At 29.1% G+C, this 22,941-nt stretch overlaps 1 protein-coding gene across 2 annotated transcripts in view; it reads right to left on the bottom strand.

Moving 5' to 3' along the window:
• The window catches only part of LOC142330272 (uncharacterized), a 103,062-nt gene extending 83,338 nt beyond the window's left edge, over positions 1-19,724 (bottom strand). The window contains exon 1 of one of the 2 annotated variants that reach the window (XM_075375462.1): positions 19,598-19,724. The gene's annotated coding sequence lies outside the window, so the exon portion shown is untranslated. The remainder of the gene's footprint in view (positions 1-19,597) is intronic. The other variant, XM_075375463.1, reaches the window with a different exon arrangement.
• Between the last annotated feature and the right edge of the window lie 3,217 nt (positions 19,725-22,941).

The raw sequence follows: 22,941 nt of genomic DNA on the forward strand, positions 1-22,941 counted from the left end.
AATCGGTTCAGCCGTTGAGCTGCTACGGTGGAACAAACATACATACACATATACATATGCCCTAAATACATTACACTCCTTTTTGGGCAGACGTGTGCTAGAAAAGAAAAAAGTCCTAACAAAAATTACAAGATCTATCTCTATAAAATCATATAACAGAACTATTTTTATGTAAGCATGAGAAAATATGCTGAAGAAAGAGGCTTATTATTCATTTGTTTATTTATTTATCAGCAATAACAGGCTAATGCCCAGTAACAGTTACTGTGTTAGATTATAAATCATATATTTAAGAATATGAAAAAGGACATGCCTACTGAACTCAAACCCAGAAGTTCAAGATGAAAGGCAGAGATGCTACTACTCCATTATGGTGTAAGTATACACAGGGTCCGGCATATAAATCTAACAAATTTTTTGTAATTGTATGTTGGCACCACTGAAAATGAGAAGGCGTAAGTGTTGTACATCGACAGGTCTATTCATACTATTTCAGTAGCCAGTATGTCGTGGTCGGGTGAACAACACGCGTTTGTGACTGAAGCTTATTTTAAAAATAATGGCTCGATTATTGTAACACAGCGTTTATTTCGCAGACATTTTAATTTAAATCGACACGCGTCTGTTCCTAGTAGGAATACGATATTGTTGTGGGTGAAGAATTTTAGGAACACATCGTCTACTTTAAAAATGAAACCAACAGGACGAAAACAGACTGTGAGAACGCCTGAAAACATTAACACTGTCAGGTTAGCTGTTACGCGGTCTCCACGACGTTCAGCAGCGAGACATGCTGCTGCGCTAGCCGTTTCTGATCGAAGTGCACGACGAATTCTTCATGCCGACCTGAAATTCCATCCGTATAAGATGATGTTAGTGCAGCAACTTAATGCAAATGATTGGGCGTCTCGCAAAGCAGCTTGCGAGGTCATCCTCGAAAATGCCCACCAGGATGCCATTATTCTTTTAAGTGACGAGGCGCATTTTCATCTGTCAGGATTTGTGAATAAACAAAATTACCGTTATTGGGCTTCGCATAATCCACGGCAAATTCTTGAAAAACCACTTCACAGTCAATATGTTACAGTGTGGTGTGCGGTTTCAAAGTTCGGCATAATTGGCCAGTATTTTTTTGAGGAGTTAAATCGCAGAGTAACAGTAACATCTCATCGATACGTAAACATGTTGAATGAATTTCTGCGACCGAAACTGAATGACTTTCAAGGACATGAAATTTGGGTTCAACAGGATGATGCAACCGCCCATACGGCGAGAATCGCAATGGATGTTCTGCGAGAAACCTTTCCTGGACGTTTGATTTCCCGATTTGGCGACATTCCTTGGCTAGCGCGTTCACATGATCTGGCTGTTTGTGATTTTTTTCTTTGGGGGTATCTCAAACATAAAGTCTTCATTAGTCGACTACAGTCAATTGCAGAACTCAAGGAGGCCATTCAACGAGAAATTGAAGCAGTTCCACAAGTGATGATTGAGAGAGCAATGTCAAATTTTAGAATGAGGTTAAGTGAGTGTACGAGGAGTAATGGAAAACATTTGGACGACATAATATTCAAATAAAAAAAACTATGTAAGTAATTCACTATAAATTGCAAAAATTGATCTTAATTTGATATATTAAATGTTTTAATAGTACGAAACACAGTTTAATTATTATCCCTCAAAAATCAGCAGGTTTATATGCATATATAATTATTTTATTAATACCTATTTAATTACATATAAAGAACTTTCCATCAATTTATTTAAAATGAAATATTTTCTTTTATAAAGTCACATAACACTGTTGAAAATCTTGAATCGTTTTATTAAAAAAATGAAGTTTTAAAAAAACTAATAAATAAGATTATTTAAAAATCTCAATTTTTATCATTTTTACTTCCTTGTATGAAGTAAAGGAAGTATTGTGATCGCGAAAAATTTCGGTTTTCAGATTTCAGCGGAAATATTCATTTTAACCATCCCTGAATCCAATTTGACTAGTTTCAGCTTGATGTCTGTACGTAGTATGTTTGTATGTATGTATGCATGGATGTATGTACGTAAGTACGTACGTATATATCTCACGTAACTCAAAAACGATTAGCCGTATGATGTTGAAATGTTAGATTTAGGACTGTTGTAACATCTAGTTGTGCACCTCCCCTTTTGATTGCAGTCGACTGAACCAAACGTGTCCAAAAAGCCAAAATCCAAAAAAATTTGGATCTTAGACGTTTCCATAACTACAATAATAAGCCCTCATTGAGAGCTTTTCAACGATATATGATAAGTGGTACTTAATTTTATTGGTTCTGGAGTTGTAGCCAAATAAAATTTTAATTAATGAAATATTTGGATCTTGTAAGGGAAAGGCACATCGGTTTGAATCAGACTTCATCTCCTTTTTTTCTTAACTTTTTTTTTTAATTTAAATATATTGATTTATTAATAATTATTAACCTCTGATTGAAAAAAAAACTTTTATGATACATAATTCAATAATAACAATAAAAAAAAAATCATATCAGAAGTTATTAATGAAATAAAATTTATGTACTTTTCATTTAAAAAAAAATGTGTATGTGTAATTTCATAAGCGTACAAAGAAGGCATGTCATGTCCACATAAGATTTTTCTTTAACATGTACAAATGAAAGAAATAAATATGTGTTTTAATGTCACTTCCTGTTATCCACAATCTAAATCATTATAATTGTCATCTAAGTAATGTTTTACTTTTGCATTGGTTTCATTTATTTCTATATCTTCACATATTTATTATTGTTACTTTATATACTAATATTGATTATTTTTATGTATTAATATAGAATTTAATAACCTGTATGTAAATAAATTAAGTAATATAAATATAACAGTTTTAGGGTACCTGACATAAGTCACAAACCACTCCTAAGAATAACAAACAACCTATATTAGGCTTGTTAAGGAAAATGAGAAATAAAGTGATTTCCTGTTCTTCTTTACCAAACTAAATATACCAGTTGCATATCAGTAGGCCAAACCAACTGAATTAAAAGTGATAATCTGTCCCTGCAACTGACATCTTCACTCTGTACATCAATGGGACTGTGTGTATAGTGATCATTATTACTCTCAGAGAAATAAATTCCTGACTAGTGCCTTTAAACTTCAGATGGGTGTTTTCCATGTGTAGAAGCCTTAAGGAAAACAGGTAGTATAAAATAACAAATTAGAGCACCATATTCTGTAATGAAGTAATAGGTTTTATATACACTGCTCCAACTACCAGAAAAAATATATGTGTATTTCTTATTGCGATTAATTGTGTTTTTTATAATTCTATTCTGGTAAAGGTTCTTCCACAGTTTCTCTTGTTCCATCATAATGCTTAGGCTGTTCATATTTTTACCTGTGGAGTAATTTACCTAACATGAGGTTATTTTCTAAATGCAACCTTTGTTTATTATCATAATCTAAAACTTCATTTAAGAGAATAGCAAGGATTTCTTCACATTCTTCCTCCATCACATTATTCTTATCAGATCCTTCGATTCAATTCCTAAACCGTATGTAAGTAAACGTGAATGAAATTGGTTAGAATGGTAAGAATGTGTTAATATCCATAACTAGACACCACAATCTGCATTAAAAGTATTTAAAATTGTACTATTTCAAAGTGAATGTTTAAAATGGATGTAAAGGGGTAATGTAAGTTATTAACATGATACTGTTTTTATAACGTGTTATACTGATAGGATCATAGTCCAGAGCTATGAAATTCTATAGTGCATTTATAAAATACACTATAGTGTCTTTCATAAACACACTATACAAGCCTAGAGAGAGTGGACCTTTTGTTGCCATAAATGTTACCCTGGAAATTAGTACTTCCTTTTTATATTATCGGGAAGAAGAAAACAAGGATAAGAAAAGGAGGAGAGGAAATAGAGAGAGAGAGAGTAGACTCTCCTGGAAGCAAGAGACATAAAATAGGAGCACAATCCTAAAAAGAATATAATGGTGAGTCCCTCTTGGGACTCATGATATTCCCCCCCATCAATTTTATCTCAAGATAATTAGGAAATAATCTACTATAGGCCTGTTGGGTCTCCCAAATGAAAAAGGGGTAGCACAGGATTATTAATAACGAATTAACCAGCTGCTAAAGCTGCAAGAACATGATTCCTTTCTAATTGACAACAGAATTTTATTACTTTTTATTATATACTTTTTAAATTTATTTATAAAATTAAATAATACAAATGATAAAAGATATTACGAAGTTTAAAATACATAACATTTTTATGCATGCATTGTTATCAACAAACATTTCATTACTTTTATATTTAATTCAAATATAGTTGGCAGATGATTAACTGTACCCACCAGGACCATTTTCAATCCAACACCATTTTCATTTTTATACCATATTAAAAGTAATTATGGTATAAAATTCAAACATTTATATTTGTTATGTTACTATGAAATTTGCGACTGCAGGAATACCTTCTGATCTTTAAAATAATTTAATTGGAAGCAAAATCATAAAAAAAGCAGGGCTAGATAAATGTTAAAAATAGTACACTATCAATCTAGTATTTCATACACAAAAAAATATTCAAAAAATTGTTTACTGGCAAAAGGAATTTATGGTAGTGGTTGTATTAGATGAAAAGTAGTTATATTTCAGAAAGAGAATGGTATAAGAGCACTATTCCACAAAATAATTATAAATATCAGATTAGGAAGAATGAAACAGCCTACATGGCATTTCGAGATATGGAGAAAGTATTTAATAATATACTAAGGAATAAAAAAAAAAATTATTTCAGCAAAATCAGACTTAAATATAGGAAAAAATAGTTATTTACAATTTATTAAAAATAAAGTGCCAGTTATAAGAATAAAAGATGAAAGAACAGGGAAAAACTAGTTTTTCCTTTTCAAATCACACTTAGAAGAAGCAATACAGAATCTGAAGGAATAATATGTGAGCAGAGTAACTACCCAAGGGAAAAAATAAAATTCTTAAAATAGATTGTATTATTGTTTTGACAATAACCAAAAATTAATTAGAAGAAATTAATTGCATAATGAAATGTAACAGAAAGAAGACAAACCCCCTGACTCGCACATACAATTTTTTTAAAATTATGAACTTTGAAAATACAATGCCTGAGTAAGATTTGAAACCAGAACCTCTGGATGTAAGGCAGAGATGTAACTATTATGTTAATGAAATTAGCAACATATTGAGAAATTAAATATTAAGAAAGAGGGAACACAACAAACCAAAAACTGAGGAATTTTGTTATTTTTTATGAAAAATTGTAAAGGATTGTTTTAAGTTTGATATCAAAAGCAGACTAATACATGAAAAGAGAGCTTTTATACAAAAAATATGTTACGCTTAACCACAAATAAATCTTAGAATTAAAACAGAATTCCTGAAAATATTGTGTGGAGTGTAGATCTTTGTGGTAGTAAAACAAAGACTATCAGAAAAAGAAAAAAAGACTATAGGCCAGGACTGGTGTTACAGGAAGATAATGAAGATTATCTTCCTGTAAGGGTTTATAAAATTTAAAATGAAGAAGAGATCTTAAAAGGATATGAGAGAATCTGTGGCAGAATCTGGTAAAGATGATTTTGAGTACCAAAAAATCCAGGTATAGTTAATATGAAAATTGAGGAATTATAACTATCAATCAAATAAACAAGAACATTTACTGGTATTTTGTTTTTTCATTTTATTTGACTAATAGTTATAATAATTCTCCTACTGTGATGCTTAATCATAAGTTATTCTTTAATTGAGTAATATAAAGAAGGTAAAAATTGCAGGGAGATACAGAGACTGGTATGGACAAAAAATAACTGATAATGTAGATTATATTATTTTTTCTACGTTGAGTACTGTTTACCTCTTAGCTTCAATTCTTTTATTATATGTTGATGTGTAACAGAACAACTCCATTGTCAAAACTTATAGTACTGGTACTTTTAAATTTCTGTTAGTCTTTATATAACGTTTAGTCAATGCCCTTTCCTTTATTTATAATGTCATGCCTTATCTAGCCTTTTTTATTTTTTATTAACAGTTATACTTAGCTTTGGATTTTATTTATCTATTTCCTGTTTTCAGTAAACTGAGGTTCTTGAAAAGGACATAGCTTGATAGTTGATCTCTACATTAATGATCATTTTATTGTTACTTTTTAATTTGAAGATTTCTAAATTTTCTAAAATGATCATTCTTCTTCCTTTAATAAAACTGTGAATTAATTTCATTGATTTTTCCATTTTTCAGCCAAATTTTAAATATATGTACTACAACCACAATATGTTTGTAGAAAATCTGATATGAATCAATCATTCTAAAAAATTGCATAGCCAATGACAAAAATATCAAATACTCAAACTTTAATAAAGCTAACTAAAGAGAGTGAGGAATGCAGTGGTTCTCAGTTACCTTCTTCACTGAGACAATTATGTTATAAATCAGGATGTCAACCTATGAAATGAAGTGATATTCTGTACAAATGACATCAGTTTATTTACACAGTTCTCAATAACAAAAATATTGGTTACATACAAGGGTAGACCATTACACGTTAACCCTTAGTCATTAACTTTGTATTTTTTTACAAACTACATTTTTTCCTGTTAATTTATTAAGAGTGCATGCCATAGCTTTGTGCTTTCAGGTATTTTTCAATAATTTAGCTGACATTTTGATTTATTTATTTCAAAAGTGCACTGAACTCTTTATAGAGTAAATTCATCCAACTTATACAGCATTTATACAGGTTACATGATAACACTTCTATATTATCACTTCACGTGATAACACATGAACACTTCTATATTATCTAAGTAATTTTAATTTATTATTTTTATTATAAAAATGATCGATTTTAATTTATTTCTAATATTAAGAATTGTAATCCAAAAAATACATCCATTAGGAGAGTTTTGAAGCAAGATGCCTCTGAATGTGATAAATTAAATCAGTTGAAAGAGAGTAATTACTAGCCAATGAAGAAAATGATAAGATTCTTGATGATGAAAAAGTAACGGAAGTTCCTACAAAATAAATACTTTAAGACTGTAAGCAACTTCACAACCTAGTAAGAAGATAAATATAAATTTCATACTGAAATGGTAGAAGGCAGAAAAAACTTAATGCAATGAAAGCTTAATTATTTTGTTTGAAAATACTGCTGATATTATCAAACAAAAATCATTTGAAAAAATTAAATATGTTTGTCAACAGGAAAAGTAGTTAAAAATAGTGAAGTACTAAATAACTAGTTGAATGTCTCAAAAAGATTTAATAATACTGTAATCATCACTTATTGTTGAAACATATGAATCCATTCATCATCCATTAGAGAGAATTAATTATAATAAAATACAGAATAAGTTACTACACCAACCTTCTATAAATAATCTCTATAGCTACTTGGTTTGTAAACTTTTGTTACAGACCAAGAAGACAGTACCTTCTGATAATTACAAACCTTCTAACACATTACATATTCAGTGTTCAAGATACATTTTAATTTAATTCTATTTTAATTATTATTTTGTATACTTGATGATATAACTCAGATTAAAAAAAAAAATCAATATTTTTAAAGTATTTCTTATAAATGCATTTAGGGTAGGAATATTTACGAATAAATTAATAAAGAAGATTTAAATTCTAGTAATTCCTAATTCAATCTAAAACAATGAACAAACTGTATACATAGTTGACAATAACAGATTAAATGTGAAGGTTAATGATATAAAGTAAAATCAATCTAATAAACGACCTATAATTTCTATTAAGCTAGTTAAGAGAAATATTATAGAAAGAGTTAAACATTATAAAACATTATAACAGTGTAATTTGGGGTGGAGGTGATTATTTACATGAATTGGAAATTAAACATTCCTGATTGTAAAGAATAAAATGACCAAGGTAACCTTATCTAAAAGTTATTTACTGCTCTATTACTCTAATAATGTTAAATAACAAACCATCTAGAAGACAGGAGGTTTGCTAGTTCCCTCATCAAAAAACAGGAGTAGTTGTTCTGGTATAATTGATGTCTGTATTAATTATGTACAAAAGAAACTTACATCATGGTTGGATATTAAAATCCATCCCTCAAAAAGTGTCCTTCAATGGCTTCTGACTAAATAAAAGTGGATATTAGGTCAAATTAAATAGTACAAATACCATTAATTTTCTTTCCTGTCAACGTGTCCTATACCTTGGATTCAATCAAATTTAAGGATCTTTTCATTATCTTGCCTTAGGAATAATTTAATCTTTTATTTAGGAATAATTTAATTAATATCTAAATAATTTATTATAAATAATAATTTAATAATTAATTAATCTAAATAATTTTAATCTTTACAACGAATATTCGACCCACTATAGATTAAGACCAAGATAAAATCCAATTCATACCTAAATTTGATTCAGTTATACTCTTACAAATAAATCCTAAGAAATTTCAGATGACAAAATAACATTTTTTTTGGAATTAATATATTTTTTAAATGAATCAAAGTTTCAATTTTTCCACCAAAGCAGTTCAACGACCGAACGAACCGATTTAGATGTATTACCCCGCGTTGGAATTCTTACGTTACGGGGAGTGTTATAGGCTATATAAACATGTATATATTTATGTTTAATTGTAAATACAAGTAAAAAAAAATTATATATACGATTATAAATCGATAATATTTTCAGTATCGATTTATTTGTATAGAAAATAGTTGTGTTTTAAGATCTGCTACGATATTGAATGAATGAATTACGTACGATAGTAAGATTTATTAATTTATTTTATAATTATTATTACTGTTATTTATTGTTTATAAACAATTAAGAAAAAAAATCATATGATTTTTTGACAGGTATTATGTTCGATCATGTAAGCATGTTCTTTTTAATGCTAAAAATTAATTCCTTTCTTTTATTAATGAAATTAATAAATAAATAAAAATACAAATATAAAATATAAATAAATAATCTAGCTTAAAAATTAAGTAAAATAATCTGTAAATTAATTGTCAACCGATGCTACTAGTGGAAGACAGCCATAAAGGAGCAGTGTGCAACCGTCCGGCGCACCACCATTGATCCGCTTTGTGGCGAAACTTATTGCTAATATAAATATTAACTAATAATACCATTATTTTATTTACATGACTGCCCAAAAGAAGTGTAATGTATTTCGGGTGTATGTATGTTTGTTCCACCGTATCAGCTCAACGGCTGAACCGATTTAGATGTATGACCCAGCGTTAGAATTCTTACGTTACCGGGAATTTATACATATATATATATATATATATATATATATATATATACATACAAAGTGTTTCTAAAGTGGTGGGCTGGGTATACTTTTTCGGATTCTACTTATAAAACTAAACAAAAAATATCCTTAGGAAAAATGGAAATTTCTCCTTCGTTCTCCCGCTGTCCGCCATTTTGTTATTTTTATATAAAAAGTTATATCTCTAGTTCGGATAGAGAAATCATATTTCTGTAAGCGTCTTTGTAATAAAATTTTAAAATTAAAAAAAAAATTAGTACTTAAATACCTTCGCAAATTACAAAATGGAGGCCATTTTTATTTTTCAATCCGTTATATCTCCATAAATATAAGGTTTATCAAAATGTATGTGATGGCTAAAATATTAAGCCTTTTATTTTGAACAAAATGATGTTTTATTTTTTTAAATCTTTATTTATTTATCTTTTATCTTTATTTATCTTATTTTTTAAGATTTATGGCAGAGTTATGGCAGAAAATTGATGTTGTAATTTTGTGTCTGTTTTCATGTTCTCCACTTTACGTTCAATTCGATTAAATATTAACTGTGTTTATTTATTGTTAATTCTAATATTGTACATTAGTATCAAATTTTCATACATATATACTTATTTACACTCCCAGTATCGTAACGATTCCAACGCGGGGTCATATATCTAAATCGGTTCAGTCGTTGAACTGCTTTGGAGGAATAAACATACATACATACAAACGTATTCATACATATATATATCCTAAAAACATTACACTCCTTTTTGGGCAGTCATGTAATAAAAAAAAAAAATGTATTATATTTAATGACCCACATATTAATAAAAGATCAAACAACAAAAACAAACGTTTTCGGGCCTATGTTTATATTAACTTTTTTCTTATTTTTAGCCTTTAGAATGAGTTGTCAAAGTATTGCCTTATCCTCCTGAATCATTCTGTATATGAAAATTTAAAAACAATATTTAAAACGAAAGGAGCAGAGCAAAAGAATCGAAGGGGGGGATGGTTGATTTCTCTCTCTCTCACTCTCTCTTTCTCTAACTATAAATTAATATACATAAATTTATGAGATAAAACAGATTAATTTAATTTTACTTAAAAATAAACTGGTGTTAACTTTAACAATTCTCAAGAAGCAAAAAACAAATTTCTCCATCCATCTAAATTAACTTATACATACAAAAATGATTGCGTGTCTTCATGCTTATGTGAGGTAATTATACTTTGTAATGACTGTTTAATTATAAAAATCCCGTGAGTTAGAGCAGGATGAAAGTTTATTAAATAAACTATTAAATTCATTACAGTTTTTTAGCGGTCAAATCAAGTTATATAAAATAAACAACATTGTTAAGTTTATAATCAATCCCGTTATAAGTTTGTTAAATAAAAAAAATGCTTTTTATTAGCTTAAGTTCATATAAGTTCAGTATAATAACTTTTTCAGTTATTATACTGAAAAAGTTCAGTATAATAACTTTTTTACCATATTATATAATAAATTTATATTTTATAAAAGTTTTAGAAGTAAATAATACTTAAAAATTAAAATTGAATTAAATCAAACTTTTAAATAAAGACGTTTTAACATATACTTCAATTTGATTATTGTATTTTCTCTAACGGTAGTTCCTATGTATTATTTAAACCGGGTGATGTTTAAGTATGAAGATAACTTTATATTGCATACCTGAGAGGTATTTGGAAGCAAAAAGAAATAGGGTTTTACATAGTTAAAAATCTGCATTATGGTGGGTTTTTAATATTTGTCCGCCATATTGAATCAAACTTAATTTTTTTAAATAGGAATGTGAACATATGACACACGATTTCGATTTAAAATTTTACAAGAAAAACAATGGTGAAACCCGTTTTTCTGTTAATGCCTTTGTTGTTGAGTTATAAGCATTCAAAGTTCCGATAACGGAAAAATCGTGTTAACAACAAAACGAGGTAAAACTCGCTGCACGAACAATTTTATTAATGCATTCAATATCGAAGTTCAAATATTGATAATATATACTATTGATATAATATTGATAATAATATTAATATTGATAATAATGTACAATAACTAATAATAAACAAGCAATACAACTAAAAATTAAACGGCTGTATCAACTGATATTTATTTTAAATACTACAATATTTATTTTAAAATTTTAAATAAATATTTTCGATTGTAGATTACTTATGAAATAAATTTTGAAAGCGTACCGTTCTACAGTAAATGTTCAAAATGCTTCCCCTCTATAGCTTGGCAACCTCAAGTAATATCCGTTTACAACATGGTGTATCATATCTGGTGATACATGAGCAGATTCGTCGATTATTCTTCTTTTGAATTCGTCAATGCCTGCAGGTTTTGTTTTGTAAACATTATGTTTCAGGCACCCACCCCCCCCCCCCACCAAAAGTATCAAGAGGAGATAGGTCTGAGGACCTGGCAGGTCATTCTATGGCTCCTCTACGACCTATCCAGCGATTTGGAAACTGTTCATTTAAAATTTGCCGGACCGTTAGATAATAATTAGTTGGTGCCCTACCTTGCTGAAAACATATGTTATTATTTAATTCTTGTCCAACATTTTCCCGGATATTCGGTAAAATCCTATCGGCTAACAAGTTGCAGTAAGCATCTCCTGTAATATAGTCATCTAAAATAAATAGCCCTACAATAGAATGACCAACGATTCCGGCCCAAACCTTCATTTTCTGAGAGTGTTGTGTATGAGCTTCCAACATGCATCTGGGATTATTATCGCTCAAATATTGATAGTTTTGCTTATTCACATCGCTACTATTTAACATAATAGTCGCTTCATCAGTAAATATTATTGAATTCGAAAAATTTTCGTCTATGTCTAATTTTTGCATTATAATATCATATTACTCAACTCAGCGGACAAAATAATCTTCTGAAAGTTCTTGAACCAGGTGTAGCTTAGAAGGGTGAAATTTATTTATTTTAAGAATTTTTTGAACTGAAAAATAACCGATGTCATGTTGGACCACAGTTTTCCGAATCGATGAATGAGGGTCTTAAACAAAGGTCTGCAATACATCTAATGACTGCATCAGTTGTGACAGTTCTTGATCTACCGATGTAAGGACGATTCTTTACAATACCGATTTCTTCAAATCGCTGTACTGTCTTGATCACAGTCCATTTACTTATTGGTTCTCTGTCTGGAAAACTATTATTAAATACTTGTAAAAGCCGAACTCTGTCACAATACCCGTATGTCATCAACAGAGTTATTCTTTCGGTTTTACATAAAGAAAGCATTAATTATTATTTGAAGATTTAATATTTAATAAAACTAAAAAATGAACGAGAATTCTAATAATAAAACCTTCACAAAAAAAAAATTAAACCACTAAGCCTGTAATTAATTTTTACTAGCACTATCAAATTTTACTATTTGATGAAGTCCAAATTGTACCCAGTGGCGTAGCGTAGGTTTCAGCCGCCCGGGGCGTAGCCCAAATTCGCCGTCCCCTTATTTAGGTATTTTAATCCAAAAGGCTCCAAAATTTACAGAAATCCTAAAGAACCTTTCAGCAAGAATAAATTTGTTACTGCGCGTTTTACAGGGTACAAATAAAGAAGTCACGATGTATGTATGTTTTATAATATAATAAACACATTTGTTACAAAAGTTCAAACACGTATGCCACTTATTGATATATACACTACATTTATGATACGCGTCGACAAGATTAAGTTATTATTAGATAAAGTTAATAACACAAAACCCACCGGGTTGATCTAGTGGTGAACGCGTCTTCCCAAGACGCTGATTTGAAAGTCGAGAGTTCCAGCGTTCAAGTCCTAGTAAAGGTAATTACTTTTATACGGATTTGAATACTAGATCGTGGATCTAGATACTAGATCCTAGATCGTAGAAATGCAGTGGCTTACCTTTTTTGATATCAGTATAATTTGTTAAAAACAGTTTTATTTATATTACAGAAAGTTTCGTTTTTTGAGTGGAAGAAATGATATCTGCGAGATTCTTACCGTACGGTTTGCAATTTCTTTGTCATTTTTTTCATATTACTGTATTTTGTTGGCTTATTCTTTTGTTATTCTTATGAATTACTGATTGTTATCTTATGGATTTATTATTAAAATTTATTGCCTTAGAACAAACAAATTGAATTTCACGGCCAATTTTTTTTGTTGATAGTCATATCATTCACTTCATATCATATTTTTGCTTTTTTAATAAAACTATTATGACTTTTACGAATCGAAAATCAGTGATGTAATATTGCACTTATTAGTTTTTAAGTGTAACCCTCGATTTTACCAATCGAATTTATATCTGTTCTATAAATTCCTTTTTTAATAAAATATAATCTCTTGTAAACTAATTTTTATTTATTTTTTTAAAGAAGTGTTGAGAATTAAAAAAAATTGTTTCATCTTCAGTACTTTTATTTACATAACAGCATTAACTGTTAAAACAAACCTGTAATTTTTTTTTGCTTAATAACAATTATAATTACAATCGGCTCTCCTGCGGAGCTATAAGTAAGTTGCCTGACAAAAGCACGTGATAAGAATGTCCTTAAGAAACCCCCAAAATAAGTAATACACAATAAATAATTGCAAGTAAACTTAAAGTTCAATATGAAATTTCAAGCTCAGTCATAAATCACAAACCAATAATTTCAGCACCATATAGTCCACAAAACAAAAGTTAATAAATAAAAAAGAAAAAGAAAGAGAAGTAACAAGAAATTAGATACGACACCACTAAACTTTAAGTACATTATCAAGTTTTTGTACGCTACCTAGTACTATCAAGTACTGCTATCTAGTGGTGCGATTCGTAAAGGTACATTAAAAAAATGAATAAAATGGCATAATCGGGTCCCGCGGTTCATCAAATGGGAAAAATGACGTTGTCTAACAAAGTTAGAGGTATTTTTTGAAAGTATTCTTTATTACTAATCTAATTGAACTGAAATATAATGTTTTCACGATTACTTTGTTCCATTTTCATTTTACTTTTAGGTTAGGTCATATTTAAAACGTAGTTCGTTGACTTCGTCGCCTCTTACCGACGAAGTTCTAACGAACTCCGTGATCAGTTGATATAGCCGTTTAATTTGTTGTGTTGTTAATTATTAGTTATTGTTTATTATTATCAATATTATAACACTGTTTAAAGTTCATTATTGTATGCATTATGAATGTAAAATGCAATAAAATTGTTCATACAGCGCGTTTTACCTCGCTTACCACGATCTTTTCCGTCACTGCAACTTTGAATTCTTTGATAACGAAGACATTAACAGAAAAACGGGTTTTCTTGTAAAATTTTAAATCGAAATCATATGTCATATGTCTACATTCCTGTTTAAAAAAATTAAGTGATTCAAAATGGCGGATCCAAGATGGCGGACAATCTACACCATAATATAGATTTTATTTAAATAGACCCCCCCCCCCCCAATTACTTTCTGCCTCTAAATTTCTCTCAGATATGTACTATAAAGCTCTTTTCCACTTAAATATCACTGTATATTCTCTAATTGGTAACTAATAATTAAACGAATACACCGTTTGTATTACTAAATAAAAATGACAATTTTTTTAAAACTAACTTGAAAAAAGCTAGTAAAGAGTTGCATAACTTTCTCGGCTTGGCCAGGCTACTGAGGGCTTCGCCTTACGAGGAAAATTAAGTGGAACATTAGAGTATTTAAGTAAATAATTATTAAAAATAAAAAAGACCGACTTGATCATACACATTTACTAAAAATAATTATGAAAACGAACAAAAAATGGTTAAACAAATTTTTTTTCTTTTCTTAGAGGCATTTTTCCAGGATACAGTAAGTTAATCAGCGACATAAAATTTAATATTACTTCTAAATTTTATGTTGTATTCGGGTGCCCATTAGTCTTAAAAAAGTGGAAGCCATTAAAGTCCCCATCTTATATAGCCTGTACAGGTACCCGACTTAAATTTCACATGCTGAATAACTTACACTGTATCCTAAAAAATGCCTATAACAAAAGAAACAAAAACTTGTTTAACTATTTTTAACAAACTTTAAAAAAGGAGGTTATATATTCAACCCGTATATATACATATTATTATTATTATTATGCTTTTACGGCCAACATGGGACCACTTAAGTCAATTTTAGTTGGATCTTTTCTGAGAAAAGTGTGTTATTTTACTCTTCCGAGCTACCCAGTATTTCTTCATCCGTTCAGATCTTGTTTTCTTTTCTTCATCCTTAAACGCCCTCTTCGTTATATTTTGTCGTTTGTCTGTCTTTTGTTTAAATATAATGCTTTTGTCTTTTAGCTATATATATATTTTTTGTTCGCACATAACGTTTTTCCTATTAATCCGAATGAAATAAATCTTGTAGCAATCGACGCAGCTGTTTTTCGCGGTGGTACCATCATGTTGAAAGCGTTTTTGGACACAAATCTACTTTAAAAAATCTGATGTAGACACCACCGTGACTTTCTTGTACGTCTATTAAATTACATATACACATTTTTAAGAAAAATGAAAAGTATATAAAATTTTATTTCATTAATAACTTCTGATATTTTTTTCATATTTTATATTTTTATTGAATTATTATTTATTGTAAAACTTTTTTACAATCAGATGTTAATTAATAAATATTTTTTTTTAAATTAAAAAAAAAAAAAATTAAAAAAAGAAGATGAAGTCGGATTTGAACCGAAGTACCTTCCTCTTGTTAAGATCCAAATATTTCATTAATTAAAATTTCATTTGGCTATAACTCTGGAACCAATGAAAATAAGTACCACTTGTGATATATCATTGAAAAGCTCTCAATGGGCATTAATACAGTTAAGAAAAATTCAAAATTCAACGTATTTTGGATTTTAGGTCTTTTTTTACAATTTTGGTTCAGTCGATTGCAATCAAAAAGGGAGATGCACTACCAGATGTTACAACAGTCTTAAATCCAAATTTTCAACGGCTAGTCGTTTTTGAGTTATGCGAGATACATACGTACAAACACCGAAACTAGTCAAAATGGATTCAGAGATGGTCAAAATGGACATTTCCATTGAAATCTGAAAACCGAAATTTTTCGCGATTACAATATTTTCTAGTACGAAGTACCCGGAAGTAAAAAATTATCTACTCTTTGACTAAAATTTTGAGATACGAGAATCATAAGCCCACATATCCTCTACCTGCATCTCTTCTCTGCTTTTGTCAAAAGACCCCGTCGTTAAATATCTCCCTATATCGTGGTGCTTCGTTAGATACTTCTGATCGAATTTTGCATTTAATTTACATTTCCAGACTGATAAAATGATAGTTATTCAACAATTAAGTGTTCCTGATTCCTGGTCTAAGAGCAAAAAACCGATTGAGAAGCATATTGATTTTTCAGGTGATTTCATTTTTTGGGGGGATCATTTCTGATAAAGGAACATTTTATTTACAAATTATGATATAACAAAAAGAGATGAAAATAAAACATGGATTTTTACGAATAATTTTCACCCTAAGATAACCACTTTCGGCCAAACTATAAGAAAAATGTTATATAACAAGGTTACAAACAAATACAAAATACACTTTGCCAAATAATCAGCAGAGTTAATGAGTAAACAGTTATTTTAAAAGTTATCAAATAAATTATGAATTTTCGAAACTCCGAAGAACATTATGAAACGCCCTGTATATTTGATATTTAACCGAAGGACTGACAGAACTGTTTGTAAAATTACAAGAAAATTTTTTTTCAAATTTTATGAGCTTTAATATTTTAAGAGAAAAATAGTTTAAGTCCATTTTTCCTGATTTTTGTTTTATTGTTTAATGATATTTGTAAAGGCAATCCGCATCATTCTATATAATGTATCACGAAGTTCTACCGAGACTTTCATAACCTATTCTATTCGTTAAAATAATTGAAATAGTTTAGATAAACTTATGTCCTAAAATACTTCGCTCGGATTTCAGTTACCCTGGATAAATGAGGTCGAAATGAAACTTTAAGGACGTTAATTATGGGAAACAATTAGTGATTTCTTATGGGTTTTGATCTAAAGAATTGAATAAAATAGTTCCCAAAACCATATATGCAATAGTTTTTGAGAAATCTGGGGTGAAAACCAATAAATTGGGGTAAAAAACCTGTATTTTTTATATTTGACGTATAATAATTAAAATATTAATTATACTAAATAATTAATGATAATTATTATTATAACTGTTTATTAATTATAATTAACTAATTGCAAATGGAAATTTTCTGTCGATGTTTAACAGACTGGGTTGGATTTATGTTAAGTTAAATAAAGTTTAGAAAACAAACCATAGTAAAATTGAAAAAGATAATAACCGTTTAGTGTAAAGGTTAAATGATTTAATGATGCAGCATCATAAATGAACGTTCTTTAATGCATGGAAAGAATTATAAACAAGTTTATCATAAATAGCAAGAAGCTCCTTACTACTGCATAGAAAAGGCATAAATTATAAAAATAAAAAAAAACAGTGGGATTCTTCCTTTTAAACGCCTGCATTTTTACTTTGCCCTTCAAAAGAGAAAGTATTATTTTTTATAACACTTTTGATAGTATATTATGCAACCTCAGCAGTTACAATCTAAAACATGTTTAAACTAATTTTATTATACTATAGTGTGTATGTGTGTATGTATGTATGTGTGTGTATGTATGTATGTGTGTGTGTGTGTGTGTGTGTATGTATGTGTGCGCGCACGCGCACACACCAGTAAAAACGAAAAACTAAAGAAATTCATTGTGTAAAAATATAATAAATAGTACAAAAATTAAAAAAAACAAGAGATAAATATTAAAACTTTAAAAAAAAGTTTGGTTCCATCGTGATTTTGTATCATACTAGCAAATACCCCGTTTGAATTTTGAAAATCGGACTATTGTTTGCAGATGTATTATAAGATTCCATTGCACCTCCCAAAACAGCGCCCCAGGGGCACCCCGTTTGTCACCAATTGATGATGATTGGTCTAGCCTTGTACGAGATGCTCGCATCACCTCACTACTCTAGCCTCACACGTAGTCCCTATTATTATTAAACAGAAATTCTTTTAAATTTATTTAATATTATTTTATTTTATTTAACTTCAAATTTATTTTCTATTATTTTTGTAACATTATTCATTCGGTTGATTCAAATCATTCGTTCAAACCCAACTCACAGTGATAAGAGAGGTTCACGGTTACAGTTCATTAATTCAATTCATTAAAGTTTGTTCTTCAACTGACAAATCTCCACTACTACGCATATTTGCTATATATACATACAGAGTGTCCCATATAAAACGCAACCCAACCTTATATTGGTAGGTATTGAAATAATAAAAAAGCATGTGTAAATGTAAATGTAATTTTTCCACTCCATGGTCCGATTTTGTCCATTAACAAACTCGACCGAGATTTTGGATCGTTATATTTTATGTGATTGGCGCAAAATTACGGCAGTTATCGTATCCACAAGAAAGTAAATTATATATAATTGTATATATAAACTTTTGAACTGACGATGGTTTTGGGGTCAGAGGGGATGTTAAACGCGAAGATATATCGAAATTTTCCGGAAGTCGAATCATGGTACCCATTACAATAGGTAGCTTTTGTTATGAAATCTACTTATCACTGAACATTAATTGTTAAAATTAAATGTGACAACATTCTTTTAATCAACAATTTGCACATATTAATAAAAAAATAATTGAAATTGTAGTAGGTAGTTGATACATAATAGCAAAGTTTAAAAACAAAAAACTCAATATAGCTACGTTTTAAAGCATTTTTGTGTGACAAACAATTTAATAAGTATCATAAACTAGGCTATACTTTTATGCAAATCATTTATTTAACAAAATAAAATTATTACAACAAAACAGTATTAATTTTATTTATAACACAGCAGTAGTCAATGCCCAGTAACAATTATTAATTGATGATAGATTCTGTGGGGAATGGAAAAAGTAAATTTAATCGAAACATAACCCAAAGTAGAAAAGAATTACACTAAATCTAATAACAATTAACCTGAAAAATGAACAGACATAGCCTATCTCAAACCAAAACATTTTCTTTGAATAAGTGGCACAAAAATGTTTCTAAGATAAGTTGCTATTGTTGACTAAGATGTAAAAATCGAACTCTTCTAACCTAATGTACGAAATAAGAATCACTAATTTTAATTATAAGTTTTACACAATTACACATGAATAACATATTCTATAATACTTACCTAATTAGTTTATGATCTGTCTATGTTATTACACCATGATTTTGAACATGGCTACATTATCTACGTATTATAAACTGAACACAAAATTCATTTAAACTACACGTGCTGTTCGCTACGTAATGTCTGGATACTACTGTTTTCGTAATTTGTTGACAGAGGTCGTGTTGCCCAGTAATAAAATTTTGTTTTTAATTACTCAGCTGGCGACTAACGAGACACGGAACTATTGTATTACGTGACATCTCACTAGCTATACGAAAACCCAACGAGGTTTCTGTTATATTTTTCTTACTGTAAACATGTCCATCATTTACTAATAGATTCTTTTTTTGTGATTTGTTTCCTTTTTTTAATTTTGTGATAAATATTTATTTCATTTGTAAGTCAATTTATCTCTAGTATATGTAAAATAATTTTTTGTTGAACATTTATCTGGAATAACCTCTTATAAACCTTTCGTTTCCTTTAAGAGCTACAATACCGATTCTCATCATTAATTTAGCTTTATTATAATTCAAATAACGTATTTGTTAAATATATTTTTGGGGGGAGGGCTGCAAACCCCATGTATAATTTTATATTTTCACTTATTTCCTGATTGAAGTTATATTTAAAACACTAAGTAAAATTATTTCCCAACAAAAACAGGAGTATTAATATGTTGTTTAATACTATCTATTCCAGTCTTTCTTATAACCATTAAGACTTGTGAAGCACCTTAGACAACAATAGATGTGCTTTCTATAAGAATAATGATGTTAATTATGTTGTCAATTCACTTGGTGAACAAAGTGAAAGTTTTTCTTTTAGCAATGAATATATTAATTTCAGGGAATTTATCTTGCTGACTTGCAGAAATATATTGATTCAGTGAAGAAGCAAACATGAAACTAATTCACTCTACACCTTCTCATTAATCCTGGCATAGTGGGCTTATTATTTCTTAAAAATGATCATGCCAGTGATTTAGGTCAGGTCACCTATAACTGTTATTGCATGTAGCACACTATTCTGAAATTTTTGCATTAGTAAAGCTAGGTAATTCAGCCCTATAAATGAAATTCAAAAAGCTCTAACACAACAATCAAAATGATTAATGAATCTCAAGAGTGATAGTAACATTATTATAAAGAAATGGTTTTAATGTGAATGTTTTGTTTATTTTTAAGAACAATAACTGTAATGGTTGTGACAAAACAAACATAACCAAAGGTTATGTTATATTCACTTCACTCTGTTTACCACATGGAATGATTGGATAGCAAACATCATTACTCTCTGAGAAAGTAATTCTGCAGCTTTGGTGCATTACATTTTAAAGTGTTACAGCAATAAGAAAGACTGGAGCACGCTGTATAAAGCAACAAATGACAATTCCACTTTCACTTGTGAATAAATGTATTATGGTATACACATGATATTATGTAAATACAAAGGTAAATGATTGTTAAGAACACTTCACACTAGATGAGCAGACATGAAGTTAACCTTGATAATGTTAACTGGATCATGGAAAGTATAAACATTTTTCATTTGTTTACTGTGGACTGGTTTTTACAGATATATTTTGTGGGAACATTTTAATAATAATTTACTTTTTTTTTAGATGTGAAAAGTTCATAATGATAATCTGTTAGATCTTCTGCAAGTTTTAATTTATTATGAAACAGAAAAGAAATAACCTTTTTTTTAAATAATTATGACAGATAAGAGCAATAGATTTTATTTTTCATTCTTGTTAAGAAAGGAGTAAGTAATATACTGAGCTGTAAGCCTATAAAATAAACTGTGATATTTGAACAGTTTTATTTATTATCTCAAGTTATCATTACTGTATTATTTCTGTTTGTTTGTCATGAAACTGTATTTCAGAACTACAATAGTTACAGTTCTGTGACAAACTACTATGTTTTAAGTTTATTATAGAATCATGAAATGAGTAAATCTTATATCTTTTCCTATAGGCTGTAATGATATTTTTATTTCAAAACAAATCATAATCCTATCTATAAATTATACCCAATACATGTTTGCTAATGAGTTGTTTGAAGCTTAATAAAAGACTTGCTTCATAATAAAATAATCTACAAACAATAAGTCTCTTTGGAAAGACAACTTGTAAAACTACTACAAATGCTGTAATCAAAAGTATCTCATTTGTTAGTTCGGAGAGGTATATGCCACTACATCTTGTATTATTTGTACTTGAGATCATTTTTTTGTGATGGGTTCTCCATGTATTAACTGATATTATAATGCTGTGTTTACTGGTACATTTTCTCAATGCTGGAGAAACCTAAAACCCATATTTTTAATAAGGATGGACGATTTCAGAACTAATGCTTTGGGTCAGTAATATACTGTATCTCAACTTAACATAAAAAAGTCACATCTTTAATCATAACTTTAATATCAATGATCCAATTTTTATTTTATTTGAACCAAATTATTTGTCATTCAAAGGGCCTTCCAATGAGGTGTCACAACATCGTCTCATTTAAAAAAAATAAGTTTTCAACCCTTGAAAATTTAAAAAAACATTTAAGGGTGAAATTTTGTGTTGGTAATTTAAAAAATATTTTTCACAGTCTTAATCCACAGATTATGATTATTTCAAATGGTTTAAGAAGTAATATCATAATTTTACAGTTAGTTTTGTTGGACTGAAATTTAAAAACGTACTATCCCAAATGAAACTGTAGGTTTTTCACACCTTCTGAGGGAACAGATGGGTGGATTTTAATTTTCTTTTCACCAAGAATCATTACTTTTTTCAGGTTATCAATTAATGTAATTAAATATTACCATTGCCATTTAAGATTTTTGAGTTGAGGTATGTGTAGAAGAGAAGGATTCCACCCCTTTGAAAATAATTTTACAAAGGTTCCCACCGAGAATGGTATACATGTCAACAAACAGAAATACGACAGGACTGATAGCTGTTGAATAATAACTGTGGTACCTTTTCAAATAATCACAGTATTAAAAAAATAATAGAATTAAATTTATATTTAATAAAATAAAATAAAATAAATTTCTGTTTAATAATAATGGGCTTCCCATGGGGAATGCATATGAGACAAAGAGTCAAGGTGACCAATCATCATCATTGTCAATGGGGTGCTATTTTGGGAGTTGAAGTGGGATATTGTTATTATATCTCTGCAAACAATTATGATTACTGATTTTCAAAATTCAAACGGGGTATTTGTTAGTAGGTTGAAGGCCAACTTTTGCATGCATCAAGTACACTCTCAATCTAACAGATCATGGTTATTACACAACTGCCCAAAAAGAAGTATAATGTAATTAGGGTGTATGTATGTTTGTTTGTTCCACTATAG

This window comes from Lycorma delicatula, chromosome 9 (assembly GCF_047948215.1).
Source record: "Lycorma delicatula isolate Av1 chromosome 9, ASM4794821v1, whole genome shotgun sequence".
NCBI lineage: Eukaryota > Metazoa > Arthropoda > Insecta > Hemiptera > Fulgoridae > Lycorma > Lycorma delicatula.